Source organism: Hemiscyllium ocellatum, chromosome 44 (genome assembly GCF_020745735.1).
Source record: "Hemiscyllium ocellatum isolate sHemOce1 chromosome 44, sHemOce1.pat.X.cur, whole genome shotgun sequence".
In the NCBI taxonomy this organism is placed as follows: domain Eukaryota; kingdom Metazoa; phylum Chordata; class Chondrichthyes; order Orectolobiformes; family Hemiscylliidae; genus Hemiscyllium; species Hemiscyllium ocellatum.
This window is the reverse complement of record NC_083444.1, coordinates 16,672,124-16,685,739: the sequence shown is the minus strand read 5'-3', so window position 1 is coordinate 16,685,739 and position 13,616 is coordinate 16,672,124. Positions and strand designations below refer to the sequence as shown.

General features: G+C 54.0%; 16 non-coding genes across 16 annotated transcripts; all 16 read left to right on the top strand.

The window, feature by feature from the left end:
* Positions 1-1,038: 1,038 nt before the first annotated feature.
* trnaq-cug (transfer RNA glutamine (anticodon CUG)) lies at positions 1,039-1,110 on the top strand. The gene has a single exon. It is a non-coding gene; the product is annotated as a tRNA-Gln (tRNA).
* A 247-nt stretch (positions 1,111-1,357) lies between these two features.
* Positions 1,358-1,429, top strand: trnaq-uug (transfer RNA glutamine (anticodon UUG)). Its single transcript has one exon. It is a non-coding gene; the product is annotated as a tRNA-Gln (tRNA).
* Positions 1,430-2,635: 1,206 nt separating this feature from the next.
* On the top strand, positions 2,636-2,707 carry trnaq-cug (transfer RNA glutamine (anticodon CUG)). Its single transcript has one exon. It is a non-coding gene; the product is annotated as a tRNA-Gln (tRNA).
* Positions 2,708-2,955: 248 nt separating this feature from the next.
* trnaq-uug (transfer RNA glutamine (anticodon UUG)) lies at positions 2,956-3,027 on the top strand. The gene has a single exon. It is a non-coding gene; the product is annotated as a tRNA-Gln (tRNA).
* A 1,208-nt stretch (positions 3,028-4,235) lies between these two features.
* trnaq-cug (transfer RNA glutamine (anticodon CUG)) lies at positions 4,236-4,307 on the top strand. The gene has a single exon. It is a non-coding gene; the product is annotated as a tRNA-Gln (tRNA).
* Positions 4,308-4,555: 248 nt separating this feature from the next.
* Positions 4,556-4,627, top strand: trnaq-uug (transfer RNA glutamine (anticodon UUG)). Its single transcript has one exon. It is a non-coding gene; the product is annotated as a tRNA-Gln (tRNA).
* Positions 4,628-5,835: 1,208 nt separating this feature from the next.
* Positions 5,836-5,907, top strand: trnaq-cug (transfer RNA glutamine (anticodon CUG)). Its single transcript has one exon. It is a non-coding gene; the product is annotated as a tRNA-Gln (tRNA).
* Positions 5,908-6,155: 248 nt separating this feature from the next.
* On the top strand, positions 6,156-6,227 carry trnaq-uug (transfer RNA glutamine (anticodon UUG)). Its single transcript has one exon. It is a non-coding gene; the product is annotated as a tRNA-Gln (tRNA).
* A 1,208-nt stretch (positions 6,228-7,435) lies between these two features.
* Positions 7,436-7,507, top strand: trnaq-cug (transfer RNA glutamine (anticodon CUG)). Its single transcript has one exon. It is a non-coding gene; the product is annotated as a tRNA-Gln (tRNA).
* A 248-nt stretch (positions 7,508-7,755) lies between these two features.
* On the top strand, positions 7,756-7,827 carry trnaq-uug (transfer RNA glutamine (anticodon UUG)). Its single transcript has one exon. It is a non-coding gene; the product is annotated as a tRNA-Gln (tRNA).
* Positions 7,828-9,035: 1,208 nt separating this feature from the next.
* On the top strand, positions 9,036-9,107 carry trnaq-cug (transfer RNA glutamine (anticodon CUG)). The gene has a single exon. It is a non-coding gene; the product is annotated as a tRNA-Gln (tRNA).
* Positions 9,108-9,355: 248 nt separating this feature from the next.
* trnaq-uug (transfer RNA glutamine (anticodon UUG)) lies at positions 9,356-9,427 on the top strand. Its single transcript has one exon. It is a non-coding gene; the product is annotated as a tRNA-Gln (tRNA).
* Positions 9,428-10,634: 1,207 nt separating this feature from the next.
* On the top strand, positions 10,635-10,706 carry trnaq-cug (transfer RNA glutamine (anticodon CUG)). The gene has a single exon. It is a non-coding gene; the product is annotated as a tRNA-Gln (tRNA).
* Positions 10,707-10,954: 248 nt separating this feature from the next.
* trnaq-uug (transfer RNA glutamine (anticodon UUG)) lies at positions 10,955-11,026 on the top strand. Its single transcript has one exon. It is a non-coding gene; the product is annotated as a tRNA-Gln (tRNA).
* A 1,207-nt stretch (positions 11,027-12,233) lies between these two features.
* On the top strand, positions 12,234-12,305 carry trnaq-cug (transfer RNA glutamine (anticodon CUG)). Its single transcript has one exon. It is a non-coding gene; the product is annotated as a tRNA-Gln (tRNA).
* A 248-nt stretch (positions 12,306-12,553) lies between these two features.
* trnaq-uug (transfer RNA glutamine (anticodon UUG)) lies at positions 12,554-12,625 on the top strand. The gene has a single exon. It is a non-coding gene; the product is annotated as a tRNA-Gln (tRNA).
* Positions 12,626-13,616: the final 991 nt, after the last annotated feature.

The following is a 13,616-nucleotide window of genomic DNA, read 5'->3' as shown; positions in this document are numbered from 1 at the left end:
TCACTGGTGCCTGCTTTTGCTCTCTCCTGAACCACGGATGTGTTTTCTTCGAAGGACACAGCATTGAGAGACAAGCTGCCGTCAAGCGGTGTTGTTTTTGGAGCTCCTCTCTGCGTTCCCCAGACAGCTGGTGAAAAGGTGACAGCAATTGGAACGAGGCGCATGCTGGAGAGGTGCTCTTTTCTTGAATTTGATTCAACGATTCACACTTTCCCAAACAATTCACAGTAACAGCTGGACATAGAGAAACAGCAATTTTACGAGGGAGAGGAGCAGCAAAGCCAGGCCCCAAGCCTTACCATTCAACCAGTTTTCAGGGAAATCAGGAACCTCAAATCCCAGTTTCAATCACTACAAAACGGTAACAACGACATTTGCACACACAAGACAGTCCAGCGACATAAAAAACAGTGCATACAATACAGACTCCCGGAGAGCCAGGGACACGTGCTCTTGAACACGATCCGTCTGAGATCTCACTTTGCTTAAAAGCATTGCTCAGCGCAGCGCCGTCACAGCCATGGCCGCCGATCAGGGAGACAAACAGCAGCGGCGCTGTTCGAATAGGCAGCTGTAGTGCAGATGCGCGACTTGTCCGACAGCTGTACTGAGCAGGAAGGTAAACTGTGAGGTGCGAAAGCGGAAGCCAAAGTGAAATGCCGGAAAGGCGATTGTCCAGCAGCTTGAAAGTTTGCCAGTGAGAGAGATTAGCGAGCAGTAGCCCGGCTCAGAGTTGCTCATGGCCAACAGCAGCCCCGCTCCCGCTGAGAAACTAGGTTTCGTGGACAGGTTGGCAGATCTGGCACGGCCCGAGCTGCTTCCGAAAACTTCGGCAAAGTGGATTTCGGAGGCGCGGGCCACCGGCCTTACAGGGCAGCAGGCCGTGACAGCGTGGTTGCACTTGAGCAAGACCGAGTGCACGAGCTGCTGGATCAGCAGATCCACAGTTGCCGTCGTGATCCTTGTCGTTGCTGTTTCCACGCTTGACGAAGGAGGCAAACATCCTTGAGCAGTGATTCGGCGGCGCTGCCATCTAGGGGTTCCATGGTGTAATGGTGAGCACTCTGGACTCTGAATCCAGCGATCCGAGTTCAAATCTCGGTGGAGCCTTTCGCTGGCAGCGTGAGCGATCGTCTTTGACAAAACTGCCGGTTTCGCAAATTCTTGCACCCATGATGGATGTGGGCTGGTTTGCGACACTCCCCGGCGTCAAGCGCGCGAGCTACTTTTGCTCTACCCTGTACCACCCAAGTATTCCCTGCCACGGGCGCAGCAGCAAGAGACCAGATTCTGAGAGCGTTGCTGCAAGTGTGAATGCAGGACAGCTCAGGCCTGGCCTAAAGCAGGCCGCCCTGCTGGTTCCGTGGTGTAACGGTTAGCACTCTGGACTTTGAATCCAGCGACCCGAGTTCGAATCTCGGCGGAACCTCGACTCGTTTCGTCCCGTCCCTTGTTTAAATTGGGACGTGCGAGTGAAATCTGCCTACGGGCCAATTGTAAGAGCCGCCCTTTTCGCACCTTTGAGTCAGATCTCGTCACATTTCTGCCAGAACGGCGAGCGCAGAATGATCCCGATGCCGAGGTGGAGTCTTAAGCTCGTCACTGGTGCCTGCTTTTGCTCTCTCCTGAACCACGGATGTGTTTTCTTCGAAGGACACAGCATTGAGAGACAAGCTGCCGTCAAGCGGTGTTGTTTTTGGAGCTCCTCTCTGCGTTCCCCAGACAGCTGGTGAAAAGGTGACAGCAATTGGAACGAGGCGCATGCTGGAGAGGTGCTCTTTTCTTGAATTTGATTCAACGATTCACACTTTCCCAAACAATTCACAGTAACAGCTGGACATAGAGAAACAGCAATTTACGAGGGAGAGGAGCAGCAAAGCCAGGCCCCAAGCCTTACCATTCAACCAGTTTTCAGGGAAATCAGGAACCTCAAATCCCAGTTTCAATCACTACAAAACGGTAACAACGACATTTGCACACACAAGACAGTCCAGCGACATAAAAACAGTGCATACAATACAGACTCCCGGAGAGCCAGGGACACGTGCTCTTGAACACGATCCGTCTGAGATCTCACTTTGCTTAAAAGCATTGCTCAGCGCAGCGCCGTCACAGCCATGGCCGCCGATCAGGGAGACAAACAGCAGCGGCGCTGTTCGAATAGGCAGCTGTAGTGCAGATGCGCGACTTGTCCGACAGCTGTACTGAGCAGGAAGGTAAACTGTGAGGTGCGAAAGCGGAAGCCAAAGTGAAATGCCGGAAAGGCGATTGTCCAGCAGCTTGAAAGTTTGCCAGTGAGAGAGATTAGCGAGCAGTAGCCCGGCTCAGAGTTGCTCATGGCCAACAGCAGCCCCGCTCCCGCTGAGAAACTAGGTTTCGTGGACAGGTTGGCAGATCTGGCACGGCCCGAGCTGCTTCCGAAAACTTCGGCAAAGTGGATTTCGGAGGCGCGGGCCACCGGCCTTACAGGGCAGCAGGCCGTGACAGCGTGGTTGCACTTGAGCAAGACCGAGTGCACGAGCTGCTGGATCAGCAGATCCACAGTTGCCGTCGTGATCCTTGTCGTTGCTGTTTCCACGCTTGACGAAGGAGGCAAACATCCTTGAGCAGTGATTCGGCGGCGCTGCCATCTAGGGGTTCCATGGTGTAATGGTGAGCACTCTGGACTCTGAATCCAGCGATCCGAGTTCAAATCTCGGTGGAGCCTTTTCGCTGGCAGCGTGAGCGATCGTCTTTGACAAAACTGCCGGTTTCGCAAATTCTTGCACCCATGATGGATGTGGGCTGGTTTGCGACACTCCCCGGCGTCAAGCGCGCGAGCTACTTTTGCTCTACCCTGTACCACCCAAGTATTCCCTGCCACGGGCGCAGCAGCAAGAGACCAGATTCTGAGAGCGTTGCTGCAAGTGTGAATGCAGGACAGCTCAGGCCTGGCCTAAAGCAGGCCGCCCTGCTGGTTCCGTGGTGTAACGGTTAGCACTCTGGACTTTGAATCCAGCGATCCGAGTTCGAATCTCGGCGGAACCTCGACTCGTTTCGTCCCGTCCCTTGTTTAAATTGGGACGTGCGAGTGAAATCTGCCTACGGGCCAATTGTAAGAGCCGCCCTTTTCGCACCTTTGAGTCAGATCTCGTCACATTTCTGCCAGAACGGCGAGCGCAGAATGATCCCGATGCCGAGGTGGAGTCTTAAGCTCGTCACTGGTGCCTGCTTTTGCTCTCTCCTGAACCACGGATGTGTTTTCTTCGAAGGACACAGCATTGAGAGACAAGCTGCCGTCAAGCGGTGTTGTTTTTGGAGCTCCTCTCTGCGTTCCCCAGACAGCTGGTGAAAAGGTGACAGCAATTGGAACGAGGCGCATGCTGGAGAGGTGCTCTTTTCTTGAATTTGATTCAACGATTCACACTTTCCCAAACAATTCACAGTAACAGCTGGACATAGAGAAACAGCAATTTTACGAGGGAGAGGAGCAGCAAAGCCAGGCCCCAAGCCTTACCATTCAACCAGTTTTCAGGGAAATCAGGAACCTCAAATCCCAGTTTCAATCACTACAAAACGGTAACAACGACATTTGCACACACAAGACAGTCCAGCGACATAAAAAACAGTGCATACAATACAGACTCCCGGAGAGCCAGGGACACGTGCTCTTGAACACGATCCGTCTGAGATCTCACTTTGCTTAAAAGCATTGCTCAGCGCAGCGCCGTCACAGCCATGGCCGCCGATCAGGGAGACAAACAGCAGCGGCGCTGTTCGAATAGGCAGCTGTAGTGCAGATGCGCGACTTGTCCGACAGCTGTACTGAGCAGGAAGGTAAACTGTGAGGTGCGAAAGCGGAAGCCAAAGTGAAATGCCGGAAAGGCGATTGTCCAGCAGCTTGAAAGTTTGCCAGTGAGAGAGATTAGCGAGCAGTAGCCCGGCTCAGAGTTGCTCATGGCCAACAGCAGCCCCGCTCCCGCTGAGAAACTAGGTTTCGTGGACAGGTTGGCAGATCTGGCACGGCCCGAGCTGCTTCCGAAAACTTCGGCAAAGTGGATTTCGGAGGCGCGGGCCACCGGCCTTACAGGGCAGCAGGCCGTGACAGCGTGGTTGCACTTGAGCAAGACCGAGTGCACGAGCTGCTGGATCAGCAGATCCACAGTTGCCGTCGTGATCCTTGTCGTTGCTGTTTCCACGCTTGACGAAGGAGGCAAACATCCTTGAGCAGTGATTCGGCGGCGCTGCCATCTAGGGGTTCCATGGTGTAATGGTGAGCACTCTGGACTCTGAATCCAGCGATCCGAGTTCAAATCTCGGTGGAGCCTTTTCGCTGGCAGCGTGAGCGATCGTCTTTGACAAAACTGCCGGTTTCGCAAATTCTTGCACCCATGATGGATGTGGGCTGGTTTGCGACACTCCCCGGCGTCAAGCGCGCGAGCTACTTTTGCTCTACCCTGTACCACCCAAGTATTCCCTGCCACGGGCGCAGCAGCAAGAGACCAGATTCTGAGAGCGTTGCTGCAAGTGTGAATGCAGGACAGCTCAGGCCTGGCCTAAAGCAGGCCGCCCTGCTGGTTCCGTGGTGTAACGGTTAGCACTCTGGACTTTGAATCCAGCGACCCGAGTTCGAATCTCGGCGGAACCTCGACTCGTTTCGTCCCGTCCCTTGTTTAAATTGGGACGTGCGAGTGAAATCTGCCTACGGGCCAATTGTAAGAGCCGCCCTTTTCGCACCTTTGAGTCAGATCTCGTCACATTTCTGCCAGAACGGCGAGCGCAGAATGATCCCGATGCCGAGGTGGAGTCTTAAGCTCGTCACTGGTGCCTGCTTTTGCTCTCTCCTGAACCACGGATGTGTTTTCTTCGAAGGACACAGCATTGAGAGACAAGCTGCCGTCAAGCGGTGTTGTTTTTGGAGCTCCTCTCTGCGTTCCCCAGACAGCTGGTGAAAAGGTGACAGCAATTGGAACGAGGCGCATGCTGGAGAGGTGCTCTTTTCTTGAATTTGATTCAACGATTCACACTTTCCCAAACAATTCACAGTAACAGCTGGACATAGAGAAACAGCAATTTTACGAGGGAGAGGAGCAGCAAAGCCAGGCCCCAAGCCTTACCATTCAACCAGTTTTCAGGGAAATCAGGAACCTCAAATCCCAGTTTCAATCACTACAAAACGGTAACAACGACATTTGCACACACAAGACAGTCCAGCGACATAAAAAACAGTGCATACAATACAGACTCCCGGAGAGCCAGGGACACGTGCTCTTGAACACGATCCGTCTGAGATCTCACTTTGCTTAAAAGCATTGCTCAGCGCAGCGCCGTCACAGCCATGGCCGCCGATCAGGGAGACAAACAGCAGCGGCGCTGTTCGAATAGGCAGCTGTAGTGCAGATGCGCGACTTGTCCGACAGCTGTACTGAGCAGGAAGGTAAACTGTGAGGTGCGAAAGCGGAAGCCAAAGTGAAATGCCGGAAAGGCGATTGTCCAGCAGCTTGAAAGTTTGCCAGTGAGAGAGATTAGCGAGCAGTAGCCCGGCTCAGAGTTGCTCATGGCCAACAGCAGCCCCGCTCCCGCTGAGAAACTAGGTTTCGTGGACAGGTTGGCAGATCTGGCACGGCCCGAGCTGCTTCCGAAAACTTCGGCAAAGTGGATTTCGGAGGCGCGGGCCACCGGCCTTACAGGGCAGCAGGCCGTGACAGCGTGGTTGCACTTGAGCAAGACCGAGTGCACGAGCTGCTGGATCAGCAGATCCACAGTTGCCGTCGTGATCCTTGTCGTTGCTGTTTCCACGCTTGACGAAGGAGGCAAACATCCTTGAGCAGTGATTCGGCGGCGCTGCCATCTAGGGGTTCCATGGTGTAATGGTGAGCACTCTGGACTCTGAATCCAGCGATCCGAGTTCAAATCTCGGTGGAGCCTTTTCGCTGGCAGCGTGAGCGATCGTCTTTGACAAAACTGCCGGTTTCGCAAATTCTTGCACCCATGATGGATGTGGGCTGGTTTGCGACACTCCCCGGCGTCAAGCGCGCGAGCTACTTTTGCTCTACCCTGTACCACCCAAGTATTCCCTGCCACGGGCGCAGCAGCAAGAGACCAGATTCTGAGAGCGTTGCTGCAAGTGTGAATGCAGGACAGCTCAGGCCTGGCCTAAAGCAGGCCGCCCTGCTGGTTCCGTGGTGTAACGGTTAGCACTCTGGACTTTGAATCCAGCGACCCGAGTTCGAATCTCGGCGGAACCTCGACTCGTTTCGTCCCGTCCCTTGTTTAAATTGGGACGTGCGAGTGAAATCTGCCTACGGGCCAATTGTAAGAGCCGCCCTTTTCGCACCTTTGAGTCAGATCTCGTCACATTTCTGCCAGAACGGCGAGCGCAGAATGATCCCGATGCCGAGGTGGAGTCTTAAGCTCGTCACTGGTGCCTGCTTTTGCTCTCTCCTGAACCACGGATGTGTTTTCTTCGAAGGACACAGCATTGAGAGACAAGCTGCCGTCAAGCGGTGTTGTTTTTGGAGCTCCTCTCTGCGTTCCCCAGACAGCTGGTGAAAAGGTGACAGCAATTGGAACGAGGCGCATGCTGGAGAGGTGCTCTTTTCTTGAATTTGATTCAACGATTCACACTTTCCCAAACAATTCACAGTAACAGCTGGACATAGAGAAACAGCAATTTTACGAGGGAGAGGAGCAGCAAAGCCAGGCCCCAAGCCTTACCATTCAACCAGTTTTCAGGGAAATCAGGAACCTCAAATCCCAGTTTCAATCACTACAAAACGGTAACAACGACATTTGCACACACAAGACAGTCCAGCGACATAAAAAACAGTGCATACAATACAGACTCCCGGAGAGCCAGGGACACGTGCTCTTGAACACGATCCGTCTGAGATCTCACTTTGCTTAAAAGCATTGCTCAGCGCAGCGCCGTCACAGCCATGGCCGCCGATCAGGGAGACAAACAGCAGCGGCGCTGTTCGAATAGGCAGCTGTAGTGCAGATGCGCGACTTGTCCGACAGCTGTACTGAGCAGGAAGGTAAACTGTGAGGTGCGAAAGCGGAAGCCAAAGTGAAATGCCGGAAAGGCGATTGTCCAGCAGCTTGAAAGTTTGCCAGTGAGAGAGATTAGCGAGCAGTAGCCCGGCTCAGAGTTGCTCATGGCCAACAGCAGCCCCGCTCCCGCTGAGAAACTAGGTTTCGTGGACAGGTTGGCAGATCTGGCACGGCCCGAGCTGCTTCCGAAAACTTCGGCAAAGTGGATTTCGGAGGCGCGGGCCACCGGCCTTACAGGGCAGCAGGCCGTGACAGCGTGGTTGCACTTGAGCAAGACCGAGTGCACGAGCTGCTGGATCAGCAGATCCACAGTTGCCGTCGTGATCCTTGTCGTTGCTGTTTCCACGCTTGACGAAGGAGGCAAACATCCTTGAGCAGTGATTCGGCGGCGCTGCCATCTAGGGGTTCCATGGTGTAATGGTGAGCACTCTGGACTCTGAATCCAGCGATCCGAGTTCAAATCTCGGTGGAGCCTTTTCGCTGGCAGCGTGAGCGATCGTCTTTGACAAAACTGCCGGTTTCGCAAATTCTTGCACCCATGATGGATGTGGGCTGGTTTGCGACACTCCCCGGCGTCAAGCGCGCGAGCTACTTTTGCTCTACCCTGTACCACCCAAGTATTCCCTGCCACGGGCGCAGCAGCAAGAGACCAGATTCTGAGAGCGTTGCTGCAAGTGTGAATGCAGGACAGCTCAGGCCTGGCCTAAAGCAGGCCGCCCTGCTGGTTCCGTGGTGTAACGGTTAGCACTCTGGACTTTGAATCCAGCGACCCGAGTTCGAATCTCGGCGGAACCTCGACTCGTTTCGTCCCGTCCCTTGTTTAAATTGGGACGTGCGAGTGAAATCTGCCTACGGGCCAATTGTAAGAGCCGCCCTTTTCGCACCTTTGAGTCAGATCTCGTCACATTTCTGCCAGAACGGCGAGCGCAGAATGATCCCGATGCCGAGGTGGAGTCTTAAGCTCGTCACTGGTGCCTGCTTTTGCTCTCTCCTGAACCACGGATGTGTTTTCTTCGAAGGACACAGCATTGAGAGACAAGCTGCCGTCAAGCGGTGTTGTTTTTGGAGCTCCTCTCTGCGTTCCCCAGACAGCTGGTGAAAAGGTGACAGCAATTGGAACGAGGCGCATGCTGGAGAGGTGCTCTTTTCTTGAATTTGATTCAACGATTCACACTTTCCCAAACAATTCACAGTAACAGCTGGACATAGAGAAACAGCAATTTTACGAGGGAGAGGAGCAGCAAAGCCAGGCCCCAAGCCTTACCATTCAACCAGTTTTCAGGGAAATCAGGAACCTCAAATCCCAGTTTCAATCACTACAAAACGGTAACAACGACATTTGCACACACAAGACAGTCCAGCGACATAAAAAACAGTGCATACAATACAGACTCCCGGAGAGCCAGGGACACGTGCTCTTGAACACGATCCGTCTGAGATCTCACTTTGCTTAAAAGCATTGCTCAGCGCAGCGCCGTCACAGCCATGGCCGCCGATCAGGGAGACAAACAGCAGCGGCGCTGTTCGAATAGGCAGCTGTAGTGCAGATGCGCGACTTGTCCGACAGCTGTACTGAGCAGGAAGGTAAACTGTGAGGTGCGAAAGCGGAAGCCAAAGTGAAATGCCGGAAAGGCGATTGTCCAGCAGCTTGAAAGTTTGCCAGTGAGAGAGATTAGCGAGCAGTAGCCCGGCTCAGAGTTGCTCATGGCCAACAGCAGCCCCGCTCCCGCTGAGAAACTAGGTTTCGTGGACAGGTTGGCAGATCTGGCACGGCCCGAGCTGCTTCCGAAAACTTCGGCAAAGTGGATTTCGGAGGCGCGGGCCACCGGCCTTACAGGGCAGCAGGCCGTGACAGCGTGGTTGCACTTGAGCAAGACCGAGTGCACGAGCTGCTGGATCAGCAGATCCACAGTTGCCGTCGTGATCCTTGTCGTTGCTGTTTCCACGCTTGACGAAGGAGGCAAACATCCTTGAGCAGTGATTCGGCGGCGCTGCCATCTAGGGGTTCCATGGTGTAATGGTGAGCACTCTGGACTCTGAATCCAGCGATCCGAGTTCAAATCTCGGTGGAGCCTTTTCGCTGGCAGCGTGAGCGATCGTCTTTGACAAAACTGCCGGTTTCGCAAATTCTTGCACCCATGATGGATGTGGGCTGGTTTGCGACACTCCCCGGCGTCAAGCGCGCGAGCTACTTTTGCTCTACCCTGTACCACCCAAGTATTCCCTGCCACGGGCGCAGCAGCAAGAGACCAGATTCTGAGAGCGTTGCTGCAAGTGTGAATGCAGGACAGCTCAGGCCTGGCCTAAAGCAGGCCGCCCTGCTGGTTCCGTGGTGTAACGGTTAGCACTCTGGACTTTGAATCCAGCGACCCGAGTTCGAATCTCGGCGGAACCTCGACTCGTTTCGTCCCGTCCCTTGTTTAAATTGGGACGTGCGAGTGAAATCTGCCTACGGGCCAATTGTAAGAGCCGCCCTTTTCGCACCTTTGAGTCAGATCTCGTCACATTTCTGCCAGAACGGCGAGCGCAGAATGATCCCGATGCCGAGGTGGAGTCTTAAGCTCGTCACTGGTGCCTGCTTTTGCTCTCTCCTGAACCACGGATGTGTTTTCTTCGAAGGACACAGCATTGAGAGACAAGCTGCCGTCAAGCGGTGTTGTTTTTGGAGCTCCTCTCTGCGTTCCCAGACAGCTGGTGAAAAGGTGACAGCAATTGGAACGAGGCGCATGCTGGAGAGGTGCTCTTTTCTTGAATTTGATTCAACGATTCACACTTTCCCAAACAATTCACAGTAACAGCTGGACATAGAGAAACAGCAATTTTACGAGGGAGAGGAGCAGCAAAGCCAGGCCCCAAGCCTTACCATTCAACCAGTTTTCAGGGAAATCAGGAACCTCAAATCCCAGTTTCAATCACTACAAAACGGTAACAACGACATTTGCACACACAAGACAGTCCAGCGACATAAAAAACAGTGCATACAATACAGACTCCCGGAGAGCCAGGGACACGTGCTCTTGAACACGATCCGTCTGAGATCTCACTTTGCTTAAAAGCATTGCTCAGCGCAGCGCCGTCACAGCCATGGCCGCCGATCAGGGAGACAAACAGCAGCGGCGCTGTTCGAATAGGCAGCTGTAGTGCAGATGCGCGACTTGTCCGACAGCTGTACTGAGCAGGAAGGTAAACTGTGAGGTGCGAAAGCGGAAGCCAAAGTGAAATGCCGGAAAGGCGATTGTCCAGCAGCTTGAAAGTTTGCCAGTGAGAGAGATTAGCGAGCAGTAGCCCGGCTCAGAGTTGCTCATGGCCAACAGCAGCCCCGCTCCCGCTGAGAAACTAGGTTTCGTGGACAGGTTGGCAGATCTGGCACGGCCCGAGCTGCTTCCGAAAACTTCGGCAAAGTGGATTTCGGAGGCGCGGGCCACCGGCCTTACAGGGCAGCAGGCCGTGACAGCGTGGTTGCACTTGAGCAAGACCGAGTGCACGAGCTGCTGGATCAGCAGATCCACAGTTGCCGTCGTGATCCTTGTCGTTGCTGTTTCCACGCTTGACGAAGGAGGCAAACATCCTTGAGCAGTGATTCGGCGGCGCTGCCATCTAGGGGTTCCATGGTGTAATGGTGAGCACTCTGGACTCTGAATCCAGCGATCCGAGTTCAAATCTCGGTGGAGCCTTTTCGCTGGCAGCGTGAGCGATCGTCTTTGACAAAACTGCCGGTTTCGCAAATTCTTGCACCCATGATGGATGTGGGCTGGTTTGCGACACTCCCCGGCGTCAAGCGCGCGAGCTACTTTTGCTCTACCCTGTACCACCCAAGTATTCCCTGCCACGGGCGCAGCAGCAAGAGACCAGATTCTGAGAGCGTTGCTGCAAGTGTGAATGCAGGACAGCTCAGGCCTGGCCTAAAGCAGGCCGCCCTGCTGGTTCCGTGGTGTAACGGTTAGCACTCTGGACTTTGAATCCAGCGACCCGAGTTCGAATCTCGGCGGAACCTCGACTCGTTTCGTCCCGTCCCTTGTTTAAATTGGGACGTGCGAGTGAAATCTGCCTACGGGCCAATTGTAAGAGCCGCCCTTTTCGCACCTTTGAGTCAGATCTCGTCACATTTCTGCCAGAACGGCGAGCGCAGAATGATCCCGATGCCGAGGTGGAGTCTTAAGCTCGTCACTGGTGCCTGCTTTTGCTCTCTCCTGAACCACGGATGTGTTTTCTTCGAAGGACACAGCATTGAGAGACAAGCTGCCGTCAAGCGGTGTTGTTTTTGGAGCTCCTCTCTGCGTTCCCCAGACAGCTGGTGAAAAGGTGACAGCAATTGGAACGAGGCGCATGCTGGAGAGGTGCTCTTTTCTTGAATTTGATTCAACGATTCACACTTTCCCAAACAATTCACAGTAACAGCTGGACATAGAGAAACAGCAATTTTACGAGGGAGAGGAGCAGCAAAGCCAGGCCCCAAGCCTTACCATTCAACCAGTTTTCAGGGAAATCAGGAACCTCAAATCCCAGTTTCAATCACTACAAAACGGTAACAACGACATTTGCACACACAAGACAGTCCAGCGACATAAAAACAGTGCATACAATACAGACTCCCGGAGAGCCAGGGACACGTGCTCTTGAACACGATCCGTCTGAGATCTCACTTTGCTTAAAAGCATTGCTCAGCGCAGCGCCGTCACAGCCATGGCCGCCGATCAGGGAGACAAACAGCAGCGGCGCTGTTCGAATAGGCAGCTGTAGTGCAGATGCGCGACTTGTCCGACAGCTGTACTGAGCAGGAAGGTAAACTGTGAGGTGCGAAAGCGGAAGCCAAAGTGAAATGCCGGAAAGGCGATTGTCCAGCAGCTTGAAAGTTTGCCAGTGAGAGAGATTAGCGAGCAGTAGCCCGGCTCAGAGTTGCTCATGGCCAACAGCAGCCCCGCTCCCGCTGAGAAACTAGGTTTCGTGGACAGGTTGGCAGATCTGGCACGGCCCGAGCTGCTTCCGAAAACTTCGGCAAAGTGGATTTCGGAGGCGCGGGCCACCGGCCTTACAGGGCAGCAGGCCGTGACAGCGTGGTTGCACTTGAGCAAGACCGAGTGCACGAGCTGCTGGATCAGCAGATCCACAGTTGCCGTCGTGATCCTTGTCGTTGCTGTTTCCACGCTTGACGAAGGAGGCAAACATCCTTGAGCAGTGATTCGGCGGCGCTGCCATCTAGGGGTTCCATGGTGTAATGGTGAGCACTCTGGACTCTGAATCCAGCGATCCGAGTTCAAATCTCGGTGGAGCCTTTTCGCTGGCAGCGTGAGCGATCGTCTTTGACAAAACTGCCGGTTTCGCAAATTCTTGCACCCATGATGGATGTGGGCTGGTTTGCGACACTCCCCGGCGTCAAGCGCGCGAGCTACTTTTGCTCTACCCTGTACCACCCAAGTATTCCCTGCCACGGGCGCAGCAGCAAGAGACCAGATTCTGAGAGCGTTGCTGCAAGTGTGAATGCAGGACAGCTCAGGCCTGGCCTAAAGCAGGCCGCCCTGCTGGTTCCGTGGTGTAACGGTTAGCACTCTGGACTTTGAATCCAGCGACCCGAGTTCGAATCTCGGCGGAACCTCGACTCGTTTCGTCCCGTCCCTTGTTTAAATTGGGACGTGCGAGTGAAATCTGCCTACGGGCCAATTGTAAGAGCCGCCCTTTTCGCACCTTTGAGTCAGATCTCGTCACATTTCTGCCAGAACGGCGAGCGCAGAATGATCCCGATGCCGAGGTGGAGTCTTAAGCTCGTCACTGGTGCCTGCTTTTGCTCTCTCCTGAACCACGGATGTGTTTTCTTCGAAGGACACAGCATTGAGAGACAAGCTGCCGTCAAGCGGTGTTGTTTTTGGAGCTCCTCTCTGCGTTCCCCAGACAGCTGGTGAAAAGGTGACAGCAATTGGAACGAGGCGCATGCTGGAGAGGTGCTCTTTTCTTGAATTTGATTCAACGATTCACACTTTCCCAAACAATTCACAGTAACAGCTGGACATAGAGAAACAGCAATTTTACGAGGGAGAGGAGCAGCAAAGCCAGGCCCCAAGCCTTACCATTCAACCAGTTTTCAGGGAAATCAGGAACCTCAAATCCCAGTTTCAATCACTACAAAACGGTAACAACGACATTTGCACACACAAGACAGTCCAGCGACATAAAAAACAGTGCATACAATACAGACTCCCGGAGAGCCAGGGACACGTGCTCTTGAACACGATCCGTCTGAGATCTCACTTTGCTTAAAAGCATTGCTCAGCGCAGCGCCGTCACAGCCATGGCCGCCGATCAGGGAGACAAACAGCAGCGGCGCTGTTCGAATAGGCAGCTGTAGTGCAGATGCGCGACTTGTCCGACAGCTGTACTGAGCAGGAAGGTAAACTGTGAGGTGCGAAAGCGGAAGCCAAAGTGAAATGCCGGAAAGGCGATTGTCCAGCAGCTTGAAAGTTTGCCAGTGAGAGAGATTAGCGAGCAGTAGCCGGCTCAGAGTTGCTCATGGCCAACAGCAGCCCCGCTCCCGCTGAGAAACTAGGTTTCGTGGACAGGTTGGCAGATCTGGCACGGCCCGAGCTGCTTCC